Source organism: Cupressus sempervirens, chromosome 1 (assembly GCF_028749045.1).
Source record: "Cupressus sempervirens isolate cs-2001-9-10 chromosome 1, ASM2874904v1, whole genome shotgun sequence".
NCBI classification, from domain to species: Eukaryota; Viridiplantae; Streptophyta; class Pinopsida; order Cupressales; family Cupressaceae; genus Cupressus; species Cupressus sempervirens.
This window is the reverse complement of record NC_143118.1, coordinates 92,974,390-92,990,951: the sequence shown is the minus strand read 5'-3', so window position 1 is coordinate 92,990,951 and position 16,562 is coordinate 92,974,390. Positions and strand designations below refer to the sequence as shown.

General features: G+C 32.6%; 1 pseudogene; it reads left to right on the top strand.

The window, feature by feature from the left end:
• Positions 1-7,487: 7,487 nt before the first annotated feature.
• Positions 7,488-15,681, top strand: LOC149576382 (protein IWS1 homolog 1-like; annotated as a pseudogene).
• Positions 15,682-16,562: the final 881 nt, after the last annotated feature.

Here is a 16,562-nt window from a genome sequence, read left to right as displayed (position 1 = left end):
AGAGGAAATCAATTTAGAAGCAGTTATTTTTTTTCTCTCATAGAGGACATCGGATTGTAAAGAATCAGAATGAGGTGGATGAGGTGCTGAATGTTATCCCAAAGTGGATAACAACTTCCTAAAACAAATCACTAATGGACCCAATCAAAGAGAGTGAAGTTATTGAAGCTTTAAAAGGTTTAGGAGGGGATAAAGCCCTAGACCTAGACAATTTTCTTGCTATGGTTTTTCAGAAAATGAGTTTTATCTTTCAAAAGGATTTATGGGAAGTAGTAGAGGAATCTAGACAAGGATGTTTCATTCTTAAAGATTTCAGCAACATCTTTATAGCTTTAGTGCCAAAAAAAGAAACACAAATAACCTTTGAAGATTTTAAACCAATTACTTTATGTAATACAATTTACAAGATTATTTTGAAGGTTATGGAAAACAGACTTAAACAAGTTCTTAGCTCAATCACTTCAACAAATTATTTTGAAGTTTTGTGTTTTTGAGGTTTAGCCATATGGAACTTCATGCTCTCTTGTAGACAACTTATAGTGAAACACATCTCTTGGTGTATTGGGGAGGGAAAGAAAGCTAAATTCTGGGAAGAATGTTGGAATGGGCATAAAGTTTTGGGGGAGGATGATGGTAACCTAGAATTAAAAACATACTTCAAAGATAAGTGGAGAAATTTAGTAGCAGACTATATGGTAGAAAAGGATGGTTTATTAGGGATAGAATGGAATTGGAAATATGTTTCAAGTGAGGAGTTAACAAATTTATAGAAACAACGAATGCCGGGCATATTCACAAAAAGAAATTTGATGGTGAGTCTCAAGAAGGATAAAATAATTTGATGTGGATCCTTATCAGGTAATTACTCAGTTAAATTAGGATATAATATTCTGGCTAAAACAAATAGGGAGGTCTTCACTTCAAAAGATCTTTGCTAGAATAAAGACATTTTTCCTAAGGTAGGGGCCTTTGCATGGTTAGCCTATAATGGGAGAATTTTAACGGTGGAAAGACTAAGGAGAATAGGCATAATAGGTCCATCAAGATGTCCTTTATGTGAGAATCATGAGGAAACAATAGGTCACTATTTAATTCAATGTCAGTATGCAAGGAAATGTTGGGATTTGGTTCAATTCAAATTAAGGTGGCAAGGCCTAAGAGCTCAAAGTGTCAAAGAGGTTTTTGATGGATGGCCAAGGGAGCAAAGAAAATCAACTCTCTCAAGCATATGGCAAGTTACTTCATCTTTGATTATTTGGGAATTATGGAAGGAACATAACATAATAATTTTTTAAGAGGAAAAAGAAAATTTGAGAAGATGCTTAAATAGAATTGTAAATACAATAGAGGAGATAGTGTTTCGGCCACAAAAAGACAAACAATGCAGATTCCTTACACAAAAGATGATAGTGTGTTACAATCTTCATGGCCAGGGATAAGGTTCAAATCTCCCTCCGGGGCATTGGTAACCAAAAAGAAAAAGAATAGGCTAGAAAAGATCAAGTGGAAAGCTCCATAGGAAGGATGGGTTAAGGTGAATTTTGATGGAGCTGCAAGTGGGAACCTAGGGATCTCAGGGGTTGGGGTTGTGTTGAGAGATAATGAAGGTCATATCCTTTTGAAAGGTGCAAAAAAACTACCCACAGGCACCAACAATACAACAAAATGTCAAGCAACATTGCTAGCAGTAAGATTAGCAAGAAAGGAGGGGATTAAGGAGTTGCACTTGGAAGGTGACTCTCTTATAGTAGTGCAAGCATTAGCAAAAATGCAAATCATTGCTTGGCATCTTCAAATGATTATCAATTTAATTATGGAAGAATTAAGTAACTTTGAAGATTTTAAAATCATGCAATCAAATGGGAAGGAAACATAGAGGCAGATACTTTGTCAAAATGGGCACTATCTTTAAATGATGAAACCATTAGAGTAAAACATTCAAATTTGGGAAAAAAATATAAATTAAAATTCAAGTGATGAAGGAATGTAAGTAACCTCTAAGCCAACCTATGCAAGGATGGGGAAGTCAGAAAGGAGGATTTAGTAGGATTTTTTAAAGATTTTAAATCTTTGTGAAGCGCGTGTGTTTATTATTTTGTGTAGCAACAAGACTAATTTAAAAGGGGAAGATAGTGGCTATGATAACGTGACAGAGACTGGGTCAGCAAGAGTGAGTGAAGCTCTTTAAAAAAAGGAAGGGAGTGGTTCTTTAAAACTAAAATCTTCATTGAGAAGGTAATCTGGTGTAGGTTTCATGGAGCCGACCTTCACTTTCAAAATGATGAAGCAACAGAAGACATTTTTCAGACGCATGGCATACCATCGTCTAAAGAAAATAGTGAAATGCCCTTCTGATGTAGTGATTCAAGCAATGCAAGAGACTTTGGGCCCTCTCTTTCATGAAGCTGACCACCGTTGGAAGGTTCGAGTGGATATAGCAACGATGATAATGGCATGGGGTTTGCATGTCAGAGAACACAAACAAATTGTTGCATGGGTGATGAGGGCGCTCTTTGAAGAGGCTTTAATTCTGAATTTGGAGACGCTACTAAAAGGGGTGCATTCAGGATGGGCCTCGACTTTAGTGAAGGCTACATAGATGAGGAAGAAGGAATAGAAAAATGGATTTATCCCTTTGTAAATTGGTCGTGTGGGCAGATTGATAGGGAAACCTACACAAATGAGTGACGCTATGCATGGAATGATCTCAAATCTGCAATCCTATCCTACAATGGCCAGAAGAAGGGGGCCACTTTCCCAAAGGATTTACCAAAGAGAAAGAGGTCGGCAAGACATTTTTGCCATGCTTAAAGTGAAGGAGGGCAGTGATAAATTTTGATGCAGCAAATGTAATTCTTGTTATGAAAGCTAATGGAAAGGGAGGGTTGGATGTTTTTGCTGGATGGGAGTGCAAGAAGATAGCAAAACAATGCCACCTCTTGGTTTAACAAAAGAGCCATTTTTGAAAAGTAGGAAGACCTATAGGAATGGGAGACAACACAGATAAGGTTGTTTGGCTCTGCAATGGAAGATTTCGATATGAATATGCAACTTTGGAATATGGATGTTTTTGGAGGAGCGATTCAGTGAAAGTTTTTTGGAAGTGTCGAGGATATAATGGACGCAAGTTTAGGTGTCTCATTTTTCAAAAAGGAGGAAATGCTTTTAAGCAAATTAGCCTAGTAGAGGCCTTTTGTGTTTATGATGTATAGGAGAAACATATCATATTGTAAATGATGGTCCTATAGTTAGAATTAAGGACCTTAAAATTTTGATGTAAATACTATTATAGTATTAATAAAATCAAACTTATTACCCACCAAAAAAATAAAAAAAATCCAACCCTTATAAATTAGAATTTTATTTTAAAATAATTGTTAGTATAATTATATATCCAATTTTCAAGAAATATTTCACAATTTTACAATTCCCTTACTATAATTCTATATCTAAGCTTCATTAATTTGAAGTTTAAAATATTAATTTTTTTAATAAAATACTAATTACATTATATTAATTAAATGTTATAATTACAACCAAATCAAGTTGTTCTCTCATAATTATTAAATTTTAATCTTTAATAAAATTATGTACTATTTTAATTAATTTAATTTTATTAGAACTTACCCCTACTAAGTGACACTTGTTTTTATTTGACTTTAAAAAGAAATTAAATAGGCACATTTTTTTTATCAGATTGAGATATATGACCATTGTCTAACACTTGAATATTTTATTTAGTGTATTTATTAATCAACTTAAAAAATTCTAGAGTTCACTTTATTTTGCAACTAATTAAAAACACAAAGTTGGAGATTGTTAGATTTTTAAGAAATGTTATAAAGCTATTGGAGAGGGTCATAGGAGGGGCTCAAGTCTTATTTTTGAGGAATAATGATTAATAAGACTCTTTGTTGGAAAATTATAGGAGTTCTTACTTTTTTAGATTAATTAATTTAAGTAGGCTAAAAAGAGGCAGGGATAGAAATTGTCCCACCAATTGTAGCTTAGTTCAACTTCTCTAAAATTTGAAAATCACATTCATAATTTGGTAGGATAATTTTTATGTAAGACTAAGAAGTAGGAGCTCCTATTTTCCATAAAGAATTAACTTCATACCAAATTTTTTATTCCTCATGAACCCTTCTTTGTTGAACTCTATACAAGACCTCATTCTCACTTTAGCTATATCATAATTAATCATAGATCAAATATAATGTTATGCTACTACATATTATCCACATTGAATTGGACAAATCAAATCTATTTGTTATTTGCACAGTTGTTAGATTGAGGTTTATTTCTCTCTTTTTGTTTTCTTGAGTATTTGGTATTTCTTAGTTTTAAATTTGTGCCTGTCATTTTATACATCTTACGACACAAATTTGAACATTTCATTATCGAGTTGATAAGTAATCACTAATTTAAAAAGTTGGTACATGTAGGAATCATTACATATAAATCAAATAAATATGTGGGTGTGCATGCACAACTTTTACTCTAAATTTTTTAAAGGCCTCCAAAACTTTTCATCTATCTAGTATTTATAATGTTTTTATTAATAATTATTGTTGAGATACATTCTTCAATGGAAGAAAGGGGTAGAGTATAATGGTGTGAGCATTTAACAAAAATTTTTTTTTATTAAATATTAGAATCATTATATTTGAAAAATATTTTGTAAAAATAAATGTAGATATTATCTATTAGGAAAAAATTTATTTGGCTATTATTCCATTAAAAAATTATTATATTAGTTTCTATTACAATTTCTATTAATGTTGACTATATATAGGAACTATATAAAAAAGAAAAGCTGGTGGTATGAGATTGTTAAAACGATTTTATGAATGTAAAAGTTCCATAAAAATAAAAATAACTCCTCATTTTCTTAAATGCATATATCTAAAATAGTACATTTTTAAAATGTTAGTGGCCTAAATGTTGTTGTGGTTATAGAGAAATGAAGTTAGTATTAAATATTAAAACATGTTTATATTTTAAAAATGTTGTGTAAAACAATAGGTAGATATAATTATTGAGGAAAATTTTTATTTGTTTATTATTTTATTGTAAACCTTATTATGTTATTTGCTATCACAACTTTCTTCCAATCATTTTTTTTTGTTGCTATTTTTGAAAGGATGGGGCTGCACAATAGAAAAAACACAAATCAAATAAGAAAGGAAAATAGGTTGCTGAGAAAGAAAAGTCTGGATAAACAACTTTGAAAGTACAATATTTTTATAAAGATAACAATAAAATAATTAAGACTAAAGAAATGTAGAGCTTTTATAAGTGAACAATAAAATAGCTTTAAATAAACATCTCTACCTTTTTCTACATACATATACTTAACATATGTATAGTTCAATTTTTTAATACAATGAATAAAAAAGAGAGATCATAGAAGTCTGAATTTAATGAGGGCTGACCTTTGTTGAATCTTGTTTAAAAGTTCAATATAAATGAGAAGAAATAGCTATTTATAGAGAACCTTGATAAACAAGCAAACACCAGTGATGGTAAAACCAAAAAATCTTCCTTTCATGGACCTCCCTATGAAGATGACAGCCTATACTGCTATAATACAAATCAAATAAGAAAAGAATTGGAATTGGGGAATGTAAAGCTTTTATGAGCCAATCTATTTCATCCACCTCCATGTGTTCTTGAAAGATAGGTCATAAAATGGTAGGGTGTATAAAATAGCTTTAAATTGACATCTGGCATTTTTAGACTTTTGTGCAAACTGTGTTTAGAAGTTCAATATAAATGAGAGGAGATAACTATTTATTTAGAAGCTTGATAAACAAGTTAGTGGCATTGCCGCGTTCTTGTAAAAGAGGTCACAAGACTGTAGGGTATACTGCTATAATACAAATCAAATAAGAAAATAATTGGATTTGGGAAATGTAAACCATGTAAAAGCCAATAATAAAATAAATTTAAATTAATATCTCCATGTAAAAATAAAAATGAGAGAAACCATGAAACTATGAACTTAATGAGGGCCCACTTTTGTTCAAACCGAGTTTAAAAGTCCAATAAATGAGAGGAAATGGCTATTTATAGAGAAGGTTGATAAACAAGCATGCACCAGCGATATTGGTAAAAGAAAAAAGTCTCTGTTTCATCCACCTTGCTGTGTTCTTGAAAGAGAGGTCACAAGTTCAAGTTGCACTGGACTTTAGGATAGCATATGTATGCATTGTTTGTAACACAGCTAGGTGCCTCTCGTAAAGAATACTGACATCATACGCTACTAAAGAACTTTCATTTTCCATCAATTGTATTACACTCTCAAGGATCGCCGCTATTAAATATTTTTTGCTGCTGCTACAACAACACAAGTAGTCACAGTAAGTAATCCAATTTTATTTTATTTTTGATATACAATTCTATGTATATTTATATATTCCTACCATAGGCCATGTTGACGATCGGTAAAACATGTTTTTTAAAGCATTAGTCGATTGTTTTTGGTAACTATCATACAGGCTGATAAAAAAATTCAAATGCATTAAAAGTATTGAATGTTTATTGCAGTTTAATTGGGCTAACCCTTTACTAGAATACTGATCTAACATCTCCATATAAAATGTTTAAATGTGTGTATAGTGTATATCCTGGTGAGATTTGCGAAAGATATAAAGTAATAAAATTTGTGAATTAGGGTGGTGATGCAGTTTTGAGTGGGGTGCAGAATCTAACAACCTAAAAGTTTAACTAGGCTGTCATAAGTTTTAATTGGTCTAGATTGATGAATCTTATGAAAGCTAGTGTAATTTAAGATACTAAATGAAACAAAGTTAGGATATGCTGTCTAAACACATAAACCAACTTGGATTGCCCGACAAAACAAACTCATTAGAAGTATTGTAACAGTCCCAAGGAAAAATGCAAGAAAATATTTATTAACAAAACATAATGCGATAATTATAGTGATAACCTGGGACTAGTGAATATGAGAGAAATCTGACACATCTTTCAATACAATCAACAGTTAATTTCAAACAGAAAAAGCTTGTATAGATGACAGTCCATGGAGAATATGTAATGCTCGAAATCAATAGAACCGTTAGAGGTAATAGGTAGTATGTGATACTGAATAAAATTGTCTTTTGTTTTCTTATAATATCAAGCTTGAGGTTTTTGGTGGCAATTAATGTGCAATTGCTCTCATTGAGAGGATTAAAAGGTTTGTAAAAATGGCTTTTTTTAAGATTTGGAAACATGGATTATAGGATCTGTATACATTAATCATGAGAGTTGTGAGCACTAATTCAACTATTATCAAGCACTGGTCTTGGTTTTAAAGTGTATTCCACATCTTTTACACCATATTCTTATTAAAAACTATTGTATGTTGAACTATTGTATGTTGGAAGTACATGTAAATGCTACACTTTTGTTGTCTTGGTCATATAATGCTGATATCTTGATTATTGGTTTGTCGTCATTGTGATAAAGGAGGAAAACCAGCCATGGAGATAGAAATAGAATCACATAGAGAGCTCTTTACAGAGCTGACATTGAAGATTGCAGGCAACATAAATCATTGCATTCTTCTATTTAGAATTCTAAATTTAAATATCATCACACTAAAGCTGAGCCTAGTAGAAATAGATTTGTAAACAAGAGAAGACATGGAGATTTCAGACAGGAGCCAGAGGATGCAAATGAATGCTGCAATGATAATTCTCATTCTCTTACCTTTGTTTCAGGGGAAGTTGGTCTTACCAAAGTTGTGAAACTAAAACTTAATTTTGGAAAAGCAGTAATTCATGAAGGCTTTTATGTGGTAGAGCAATCATTGACAAAGAAAAGTGAAGATAGAATTAATAAGGAAGGTTGGAGAGAAAAGAAGTCAGTGGGTCATGAAAGCTCTAAGTATAGACTTAGAGGTGAAGTTGGGAAAACAAAGTAAGTGAAGGGTAATAAAGATGGGATAGAGAATTCTAAATCTGTTAAAAAGATTAAGAAATCTGAACATAATTTTGAAAATTCTAGCAAGACCAGAAATCAGATAGAAATAGAAGAAATCTAGAAAGCAGTTGCTGGAGACTCAGAAGTTAGTATCTTTTAAGTTTGACATTTATTTAATTTAGTCATTTTTCAAGTATTATTATTAGTTTCTCATTGTTCATTCCTAATGATGGTTGTGTTTCAGAATGAGATAACAAATCAAAGAACCATTGAAGATGATGTATTTATTGATGATACCAAGGTTGATCCACATTACTGTATTCTCAATTCTCACTGATGATGATGCTTACATCCATAATGCTCCACAAATATGTAATATAAGATTTTTCAAGTTTAATTTATAAGAAATCATGTTTAAGAAATTCCCTGTTTTCTTGAAAAAGGAGGATATCATATTAGAAAAAGTGAATGATACATTCCTTGTAAAATCTGTTGTGCAATAATACCTCACAGTAATGTGTAATGATTAACTTTTCATTACATTTCTTCTATATCTGTAAACAAGGGAAACAGAAATATATTATTTTTATACAACTAAAGGCCAGAAATAACTTGAAACTAATATCATTTGTCATCAATTCTCAACTTTGGAATGGTCCATGTTAAAACTTGCTTGTTTGGTAGGTCCAACAGGAATTGTATTTACATAGTTGAAATCAGTTTCATAACCTAGTTCGTATTCTCTTCTTAATCATACAATATAACTAATTAAAAAAAATAGTTATATTGTATGATTTTTTAATCTATTTGTGAAGTTATATGGAGTACAAAGGATTGAAATCAAACCATAAAGTGACAAAAGAAAACATTATAGATATTATAACATGAATTGCTAGGCTAAAATAATTGGAATGAACAGTTACATCCAGTTCTTTCTCGTTCAAACCTGCTAGTTCAATTGTTCAAACCTGTTAGTTTAGCCTTCTAATTTAAGAGTGAATTGTTTATTTTCATCTCCACCATCTAGCTGAAGCTATGCATTGATGCCACTAGTAAATAAGGCTGCTGCAACAAAGGAAAAGAGAAGGAATCAGATGTCACCAGTAAGTATGGTTGATGTAGCAAAGGAAAAGAGAAGGAATTATATGTCACCAGTAAGTATGGTTGATGCAGCAAAGGAAACCAGCAATGGAATCAAATTTGACTGATTTCCTTACCATGATTACATTCATCTGTGTTGAGATAATGGGTGTTGCACACATTCCATAATATTGTTATATTTTATTATTTTATTTTATCATGTAATGTTTCACCTAGATGGACGTGCAATATGTAAATATTCTCATGGAATATTTTTGATGAGTTGTATTGTAACATTGTGAAAATATTTCATGTAATTATTTAATATTGGGAAAAAGAATTAAATGCCCAATATTAAATGTGGGGTCGGTGGGTTAGGTAGCACATGGTTTTAGCACATGATTTATGTAATACCACTTAGTGATTTTGTGGGACTTGCTATTATATAAGCAACCACAAGGGTAGTTGTTGTAGAGTAATAGGAAAAAAGGCAAGAGTCGAGCAGGACAAGGCTTGACAGGTTAGCCAAGGGAGCATTTGTGAAGGTTGGAAGCATGGCATGGGATGTGTGGATTCATGTTTGTTCACATAGTTTGCTCGGTTGTGGCTACAACCATGAAGGCTTTCATGCTTGTATTGCAATGGTATTTTTTGTAAATAATATATAGTGATGGATGCTTTTGGAGGCTGAGTTTTTCCCTCAATAAGGGTTTCCTAGGGTATATCTTGTGTCACATTTTGTGGGTATGTTGTCTATTCTCTTGCATGTGGATTTTAATTCCGTATTTATTTTAGATCTATTATGGGTTATGTGGAAACAATTATATTCTTTCTTGCCAAATTTCTTTACAAGTGGTATCAGAGTTATGGTTTTATTATTGTAACCCTAGATTGAATCCATGGGAATGCATGAGAGGATAAAAGAAAGGGCAAGATATATGAATGATTTATTGCAGATTTGAGGGTTTTGGATTTGCTGTTATGATGAGATGTTAAAAGATTTGGGCATGTGAAATTGTTGGACAAAAGGATTTTTTGGATGTTTCATTTAAATGAGGGTTTTAGAGGGAGCTTGTATAAATGACCTCCTGAGTAAAAATAGATCTTACCATTGGATCTGGGTCGACGTTTCCATAAATTTTGGTATATAATATGCCCTAGTTTGGCCATGTCTAGAGGAAATGAAAGAGTTTTTTGGTTTCAGCCCATGATGGCTATCAAATTTAACCCCGTCAGAATTTTTTGTCACAAAAAATAAATTAAAAAAATGAAAAATCACACTGAAAATGGTAAAAAGACTATCTTACTAAAATGGCCATAACTTTCTTTCAGAATATTAGATTTCAGAGTTCTTATAAGTGTTGGAAAGCTAATTTAGAGTACTACAACTTGGTATAGGTTTGGTTTTGTGATTTTAATATTTTGTTAGGTTTTAAGAGCCCTAAAATTAGATATTATTTATTTTTTAGTACAGATTAGGGCATAATTTGGGCATACGAAGTTAGATTTTGGATTTCAAGTAGTCAACGAAAAGCTCTTGGAGAGCTCTACACATTGGTTCAGATTTGGTGCATGTTTAACATGGTTTATTTGTTGATATATTTATCTGAACAGTTTATGGTATATTTTGACTATGGTAACATTCTGAGTTTATGGCATTGGAGATTTAAGATTTGATGTCATTGTATACTCAGTTCATATTTCAGATTGGTCTCATGATAATATGGTTATAAGTGTTTGGTTTGGATATGTATGATGATTTGTTGGATCTACAAGTTGTGTAGTGTTGTAAGTGGTCTATACTTATAGGTTGCATTTATGGCTTGGTTATGGGTTGTCTTTGCCCATTGATCTTTCATTATTGATGCATATTTAGATTGGTGGCTTGGATTTGGGTTGTCTATGCCCTAAGTCACATGATTTACTAATTTTTTCTTTATGTAGAAGGGATGAGATGTTGTTACTAGGTACAGTCATGGTGGAGGATTGTGGTTGACTATTTTATGCTAACAGGTTGGACATATTGAGAGCCAGATGCTCAGTTCATGGATGTGATCATGGTGCTATAGATTTTGGCATGACATAATTGACTATACAGGTACATCCTTGATATTCATTAGGTTAAATTTTTGATTTAGTTATGGTGGTATATCTTTTTGATTGAGGATCATGGTTATTTGGTTTCTTTTGAGGAGCTCATGATGTGCACTTTGAGTTCTTTGATGGTTTGATGCTTTGGTTGATTCTCATGGTTAGAGGATGGTTTTTCATTATTATGTCATGCATAGCTTGGATACATGGTTTAGTGGGAGCTTGTGACAATGATGAGGTGACAGTGCAGGATTAGTTCCTAGTTTGGTTTGGATCTTCATGTAGGAGATGCATTTTATGATGCCATCAGTGACTTGGTACCATAGTTGAGTGGGAGTTGTTGGCATTGATATATTTATTGAGTGTTCGTAGATGTTGGAGGTTTGTCTTAGATCCTGTTGCTGCAGAAGCGCTTTTGACATTTGCATGGTGCACTTGGTTATCTTCATGGTGTGTGGAGATGGTTCTTCATGGTATGTGGAGATGGTTTTTTCTTCATGATGTATGGAGATGGTTGCATCTTGAAGACTCATAGGGTTCTTGGTAGAGGTACAATTTATGCTTTTATTTGGCATGTTATCCTTAGTATGAGGATGGTTTCATTATTACGTCATGGTATACTCTTGATACATGTTTAGAGTTGTGACATGTTATAGTATGTTCATGTGGAGCATGTTATCTCTTTGGTTGAGATGGTTATATCATGTTGTCCTATTTATATTCCTAAGGCCATGGTTGGAACTTTGACATTGATCTTGGTTTAGTTTCTTGGTATTGAGTACACTGATCATAAGCTGGATATTTCATGATATTGCTATGTTGCATTTGGAGTTGGCATGGATTTATTGGTTATAGGTGCTCATGGATACTTAGAGATGGTGGTGATGCTAATTTCTCTTGGATTAGAGAAGTATTTGTTGGGATGGTTGATGGTTTCAGCAAGAAGTCCGAGGGGCAGTCACCTGATATGGACTTGAGAGGAGATTGTTCTTAGATGAGTCTTGGTTGGAAAATTGGGTATCTTGATGAGCATTCTCATTCCCCACTCTTGGTCTACTTGGCAGTTTGCTACTTGAGAGGTATAGCCCATTGTTTTTCTCAGGTGCATTATATTTATGCTTGTCTTTCATGGGTATGGATCTTGAGCTATGGTACATGAGTTAGTTCTAGAGGGTTCATTTGAGAGATGCTTTAGCATTGGTTATCTCCATGTGCATTTGTTATTATGTTGGTTGAGTTTAGGAGATGGTTTTATATTGGACATATTCCTTAGTTTAGGAATGGTTTATGAGTTTGATCTTCTTGTGAGAGGCTTACATCCATGATTAGCTATATGGTATGGTTTGGGTGTTGTTGAGGCTTCTTGTTGGGGTTTTATGGAGGAGATCATACTTGCACAGTTTACATCTAGAGGTGTGTTAGAAGGACATGATACAGGTTATGATTTGCATAGTTTCTTTGGTTTTGGTTATCTTCTTGGATGTTCAATTTTGCTTACATTGGATTTGAGATTGGTTAGAGATTGTGATCACTGGTTTGTGCTCATGTATGTCATGTGATAGATGACATGGTTATTCCTTTATCTCTTTCTTCTATTGGTTGTGGAGAACTTGGGAGAGCATTGGAGACTTGTTATGAGAGTTGGTTTTGCAAAATATTAGTTTATGTATTGTGGATGTCCTTGATACTGCATGGATTCACTTCTTTGAGATGTTGTGAGTGGATTGGTTATAGATTTGACATTATCTTTTGCAGTGGGAGCTTCTTGGTATATATGTGGCAGGTATTGCTCTTGAGGCTTGTGATTGTAGGTTATAGATTGGATATGTCAGTGATATGAGATTCACTTGTTATACCTTTGAGGTATGGATAGTTGGATGGGTTTGGCACTTTGTTGTGGATGCTATTTTAGCTATGGATATTTTGACAACTACGGATACATGTGATTACCTTTGGATCAAGTTTTTTTTTTGTGCTTGAAATTTTAGTTAGTACAGGATTTTATGATATTCTAATGCGACAGGTTGGGTAGCTTTCTCTTTGGATGGCTTCTATGTATGTCCAGTGGCAGTGGCATAATAGGAGATGAGATCATTCATGTTTGAGATGTTGGATACTTTGATTTTGTTGCGAGTACCAAGATGGAGCACTTGGTGTAGTTTGATCTATGATAGTGGATGTGCTAGGAGGGATTGTTCCCTTGTTCATTTATGTGACTACAGATTGACCCTATGCAATGTATACAACAAGTGGGAGATTGTTGAGATAATAAGTGTTGCACACATTGCATAATATTGTTATATTTTATTATTTTATTTTATCATGTAATGTTTTGCCTAGATGGATGTACAACATGTAAAAATTCTCATAAAATATTCTTGATGAGTTGTATTGTAACATTGTGAAAATATTTCATGTAATTATTTAATATTAGAGAAAAGAATTAAATGCCCAATATTAAATGTGAGATCGGTGGGTTAGGTAGCACATGGTTTTAGCACATGCTTTATGCAATACCACTTAGTGGTTTTGTGGGACTTGCTACTATATAAGCAGCCACAAGGGTAGTTGTTGTAGAGTAAGAGGAAAAAAGGCAAGAGTCGAGAAGGACAAGGCTTGACAGATTAGCAAAGGGAGCATTTGTGAAGGTTGGAAGCATGACATGAGATGTGTGGATTCATGTTTGTTCACATAGTTTGCTCGGTTGTGGCTATGGCCATGAAGGCTTTCATGCTTGTATTGCAATGGTATTTTTTACTGAATAATACATGGTGATGGATGCTTTTGGAGGCTGGGTTTTTCCTTCAATGAGCATTTCCTAGGGTATATCTTGTGTCACATTTTGTGGGTATGTTGTCTATTCTCTTGCATGAGGATTTTAATTCTGTGTTTATTTTAGATCTATTATGGATTATGTGGAAATGGTTACATTCTTTCTTGCCAAGTTTCCTTACAACCTGTACTCACACAGACTTTTTAATTCTCTGATCTATGCTAGAACAGTGAGGAATTCAGCTAACATTACACAGTTATCTCTTCTCCTGTTGAGAAGTAAAAAAATTTAACTGTTTTGCACAATAATTAAGCCATTTAGATCTAATGGCCATTATCATCACAGTCACAATACATAGCGAGAGTTTCTAGATAATACCCTCCATTACTTTTTCTCACTGTGAAATTAGGTTAAATTACATTTATTTCATAGGAAACGGAATAAAAACTGCAATGCAAGATTCTAAAGCTTTGTAATTCTATCAATTATACAAGTTTATGTTAAGCTACTCTGCAAAGATTTAAAAACCTTATATGTGTCTCATATGACTTGCAGGAAGAATAAGGAGAGAAAGATGAGGAAATACACAACCTTTCTAAATCTAGGAAGAAGAAAAAGAAAGGATTGGTATGTTCACAAGAGGAAACTGCACTGATGATTGAGCAATTTCTGGCCAAATTTGAAGTTGCAGCAAAAGAAGATGCTAAGTTCAATCGGCAATTTAGACCAGCAATCAAAAAACTTAAGATGTTACCTCTGCCAAGAGAGGCCCTATCCAAGATATTCTATGGTTATTTATGATGTGCCTTGTTCAAAGAGAATATGTTCTCTATTTAGCTTTCCAATCTATCAGTAATTCTTCTGTTCTAATATAGTAGGTTGTTCCAGGAAACATTTGCAGCAAGAATTCTTAGACAGAGGGATACTTTCAGTTTTGAAGAATTGGCTTGAACCACTAATAGATGATGCTTGCCTAATATAAATATACGTACTGCAATATTGAAGATCTTAACAGATGTGAGGCTATATCTTTTATAACTAGTTTTCTTTTTCTCTTTCAATACAATTGTAGTTTCAGAAATCCTCTTATGAATGAGTTCATGCTTCCCTTTGTTAATGCATAAACAATGTATTTTTTCATTTTGACTATTGAAGTTGCAATATGCATGACAAACATTTTCTGCTTTCTTTGTAATGGTTGAGCTCATTTGTTTTACATTTGAATGTCCTTCAACAGTTTTACATTTGAATGTAATGGTTGAGCTCATGTTTTACATTTGCCACTGCTATCTAGATCAAGACTAAATTCTTAAACATTTCTCTGGTGCAGTTACCTATAAATATTGAACATTCTAATACGAAAGAATTACGTAAGAAAAGTGGCCTTGGAAAGGTATAGCTTTACCTCTTCTAGTTTACCCCAGGTTTGTTGTTATGATTTCAGTAGCTTTTCTAACAAATAATTTTACAAATCTAGAGTATTATGTTCCTATCGAAATCAAATGAGGAGATACCATATAACAGGAAGCTTGCAAGAGATCTTGTTGACAAATGGGTAATTGATAAAATTGTTAGAAGCTTGCAAGAGATCTAGTTGACAAATGGGTAATTGATAAAATTGTTAGATTTATTTTTTATCATCTCCCAGAGTCACTAATTATTTGATTTTAATTTGTCTATCTTTTCTCTACCATGTTTGTGGAATACAGACCCGACTAATATTCCAAAAGAGTACTAGATATGAAAACATGAAAGAGTTTGAAGAACTGAGGGATCCATATAGAAGGCTACTACCAAGCGAGTACTAGATTTATAATTAATATGTATTTTCTATTAAGATTTATTTTAACATTATCAGTTTTCTATAATTCATTTCAATGTACAATAGGTATTTGTATTCTATTGTGTATGTTTTCTTACCATCAACATTTTGGATCACATTCTATGATCTATCATCAGAATGAGAGAGAAAACAATACAAAAACAAAGAAAGATAACATTTTGAATCACACATGGATCTTTCTTTCTTTTTCATATCCTTTTCTTGCTTATTCTAATGATAGATTGCAGAGTGTGATCCCAAGCTTGATGATAAAAAATATACATCGTCGAATTCAAAAATCAATTGTGCAAGATTTATTTTCATACAATTTTGTACTACCTGCTAGAAAGACTGTGAATCATAGTTATATTATTGTGTTATTTAATGAAGTTATAGCTCAACTTCTCGAGTGAAAGAAAGTCGTGTGGATGGAAGGAGAGCTAGGATGGACAGCTTGGTTCGATGATCATGATGATGTTTTGGAATATCTTATTTGTCTCCTCTTTTTGTAATCTTGTTACCACTGCTACTTAATGTGTTAGTTGGCTGATTCAGGCTGATTGTTGGACTTTGATCTTGGTGGTTGAGGCTCGCCTCCCCCCCTCTTTTGATACTGTACCTCTTTTTGTTCTCTCGATTATTTAATTTAAAAAAAAAAAAAATATTTAAAGAAAAACTAAACTAATATTTTAAAAATTAAGTAATTTAAAAACTAAAATCTAAATCAATTAAAAAAATAAAAAATAATAAATGAAAATCACAACATAATCTGAGATCCACAAGTAATTATTTTTTAAATAAATAAAAAAAGAAAAACAATAGTTAAAAGTGAATATTTAAAATATAATTTTATGTGAAAAATTAGAT